Here is a 3,691-nt window from a genome sequence, read left to right on the forward strand (position 1 = left end):
CTCTACACTGCTACGTAAGGCTTCGGAGCCCAAAAGAAGAATGGTCAAAAGACCCCTGAACATGACAACATCCTATCTTAACTCATCCTTTAAAGGACACACAAGACCCCAAACGAGGAACCCCGTCCATCTCACAATCAAGCTCAAACTCAAATCTACACGTACCTGTCACACCAAGCACTCGCTATCCACCGTAAAGCTATACCATCGCATAACCGCTCCAGCGACTACTAACTGCACTATACGACAATCATCATACTAAGTAACTTCAAGATGACTAATCAACAAATTTCTCAACAACTACATATTCATGAACCACCAGAACAATGAAACGCACTATACTATACCCAAGACACAAATCCTCAAAACAAGATCTTTAACGATCAAATAATCAAACCACAACCTTTATCAGACACTTGGTCTTACCTAGTACACCTCGTCACCTGAGATAAACCATTTTTATCCACCCTGTCATGCCGACACATCGAGCAATACCATACTCTCACTGTTCCTGATAAATCGAAACAATCAGTGACTTTTTACCCAACATTGTGCTAAAAAGGGACTGATTCAGGAGAAATGGTTAGCGAGGCCATTCTTATCATCGATCCAGTCTCAACACAAACGTCGTTCCTATCCTCAGTTTAAACCTCAAACACACCCCCATACAGTCCATAAAATAACCACGAAATCCACTCTCTAATCAATCCATCGCTCTGATGAGCGCTGAATATACGCATATTCGAGCCTTTAAATACGTATATGTTAAGTCCTAAAGTGATACTTCTATCCATAATTAGCCTAATATATGTTTAATGTGTATTTGTAGGTACCTTCCCAGAAAAATGGTTAAAACTAGGACTTTATGATGATATCGAAGCTTATAGAGTCATTGCCGGTCATTCAGAGCAAGCCGAGAGCGTAAATGGTGAAGTTTGAAGAAATTCAAGCCTTAGAGCTCGAGCCCAAGTGTTGAGGCTCGAGCATCACAACAAAAAGAAGAAGAAAAGTCAAGAAGGCCCAAAAGCTCGAGCATTATACCTTGATGCTCGAGCCTTATCAAGGGGTGCTCGAGCCTTAACCAAGGGTGTTCAAGCTTTGACCCTCAAGCTCAAGCATGAGGCGTTGAAAATTAATGAGTTGATTTTAATTGAAGGCTATGCTTCCAGGTCCCGTGCCTCACCTCCATGATCGAGCACCATCTATTAGGGATCGAGCATCATCCACTGATGCTCGAGCCTTGAGCCCCAGATGCTCGAGCCTGGTACCTAGTGCTCGAGCCTATGAAGCTTGGATCGAGCAATGTTAAAAGAGTTCAACCCAAAAAATATTCTAAGTGTTGAAGAAAAAGACGCTTCGAAAAATAATTGAAGAAAATTGATTAAGTGTCAAAGTGAAGATCGAGCACCTTTTATTAAAGCTCGAGCATCCATCCAGAGAAGCTCGAGCATTGTTCCTTATGCTCGAGCATGAACCCTAAAGCTCTAGCATCTGTTCCTGAAGCTCGAGCCTTCCCTGACATGTCAGATTAAAAGTTATGGGATTGTTGTCTTTAACCGTATCTCATCCCAGTTGGGCCAGAAGACCTAAAAGCCCACCAAATACTTATTTTCTTCTATAAAAGAAGACGTAAGCCTTAATAGAAGAGGTCCAAAATTTCAATCTCTTTTAGGGTGTTACTCAGAAGGCTGAAGGTGTGGTGGCTTTTAGGGTTCCTACAACATCCGGAAAAGATAAGTGTCGTCCGTGACAATTGAGATTAATTTAATACAGATGATATCCAACCGTGTCATGAGTAGCTAATTCCTCTCTTAGGGCACTGATATAACCCAACCTAATACTATGGTTTGATTGTTTTAACTTTGACACTATTTTTAATATATGTTTTTTTTCTTGATTATATGACTATGAGCACTTGAGACAACTCAAGTGGTTTTCATGCTTTAATATCTTATAAACTATTACTACCTTATCTTAGATGTAGTAGTCTGTTTGCTATTCTTAACCTACCTTATTGGACAGTACCTGGCGGAGCCCTGTAGGCCATAAAACTAGAGGTCATATAATGGTGTTCCAATGTATTTTGCAAAAGAATGTTTCCATAGTCTATACTTTGGAAAGGTGGATTGTTTGCAACGTAGTTAAAGTAGCCAAAGTAGGTAGGCAGACAACCCACACTAATCGCAGATAGGTTATAGTTAGCTAAATTTGTAAAATATCTTTCTTTAAAACCCAAATTGAAAGAATGTTGTTGAGTTCAATTCATTTGGAAAATATCATTGTTAAATTCCCAGATTTAGTATAATTAACTGTAGTATGATGGTTGTGGTGAAGTCAAAGCCTTAAGATTCCTGTGTCTCTGATCACTCAATTTATTTACTTTGCTTTTATTTAATATTTTGTTTAATTCTAGTTTGTTAAACCGTGACAACCAACAAACTCTCCAACCAAGTTATCTATACACCATGAAATTAATTTAAAGACTAATACAAAATTCCATCTCCCTGTGGGTTCGACATCCTCTTTATATAGAGTTATCCTATACGATATCGTGCTATTGCGAGAGAACATCAACAATTTTTGGCGCCGCCGCCGGGGAGATTAGATTTTGTTTAGTTTTTAATTAGTTGTTTTGGTTTACCGGTCTTCGGACTTTCTGATATCTCACCTTACTTCTTTTTCTTTTCAGGTACAAATTAGCAGTGAGGACAAAGACGCTTAAGGGAGAAAAAGCTTCGGTTTATTAAACCTTTTGTGAGTTCTTTCTGTTTTTCTGTTACTTGGAATACTTCATTTTTGCTACTGTTAGGATTAGTGGAACCAGTGCATGTTAACTCACCAAAATAGGTCAGAACCTTTAGTGCATGATCCTAAAATAGAGAGAACTTTGAGTCAATTAAGAAAACTTAAAAAAACACTTGAATAATATAGATAGTTTCTCTGATAACATGGCTAAGCAACGTAATGCACCGGGTAATAATGGTAATGGTAATGGAGAATGGGATCCACCTGTTCTTCTACCACAACCACAATTGAGGAACTATTTCATTCCTACCACATATATTTCCCCTTTGTGCTTTGTTTTTCCGGATGCTGATGCAACCCATTTTGAGATTAAGCCTGCTATAATCCAAATGCTTCCTACCTTCCATGGGTATGCAATAGAGGATCCTTATAAGCACTTGGATGTGTTTCTGGAATTGTGTTCAACTACCAAGTTGATCACTCTAACCAATGATTCATTCAGAATGCGTCTTTTCTAGTTCTCTCTCAAAGACAAAGCAAAAACTTAGTTGCAGTCCCTTCCAACAAATTCCATATCTACATGGGACATGTTACAACACGAGTTCTTGAAGAAATATTACACTATGGGTAAAACCACACAAATGAGAAGAGAAATCATGGCATTTTCCCAAATCCTGGGAGAACAGCTCCATGATGCATGTGAGAGATATAATGATCTTCTAAAAAAGTGTCCACACCATGATATTGGTCAATGGCACTTAATACAGATATTCTATGACAGTCTTATAGATTTTTATAGAAAAATGGTTGATGCTTCCAGTAATGGAGCTTTTCTGCGTAAGAGTTTGGCTAATGCTTGGGAACTGTTTGAGGCCCTAAGTGAAAACTCAGTGCAACATGCTTCTTCCTTTAGGTCTAGGTCTTCACTTGGAATGCATATGTTTGA

The 3,691-nt window shown here is 38.6% G+C and overlaps 1 non-coding gene across 1 annotated transcript; it reads right to left on the reverse strand.

The window, feature by feature from the left end:
- Nucleotides 1-3,384: 3,384 nt before the first annotated feature.
- LOC132272206 (small nucleolar RNA R71) lies at nucleotides 3,385-3,490 on the reverse strand. The gene has a single exon (XR_009469988.1). It is a non-coding gene; the product is annotated as a small nucleolar RNA R71 (small nucleolar RNA).
- Between the last annotated feature and the right edge of the window lie 201 nt (nucleotides 3,491-3,691).

The sequence above is a fragment of the Cornus florida genome, unplaced genomic scaffold, assembly GCF_030987335.1.
Source record: "Cornus florida cultivar Cherokee Brave unplaced genomic scaffold, ASM3098733v1 CherokeeBrave_3.0.0_Hap2_Chr08, whole genome shotgun sequence".
In the NCBI taxonomy this organism is placed as follows: domain Eukaryota; kingdom Viridiplantae; phylum Streptophyta; class Magnoliopsida; order Cornales; family Cornaceae; genus Cornus; species Cornus florida.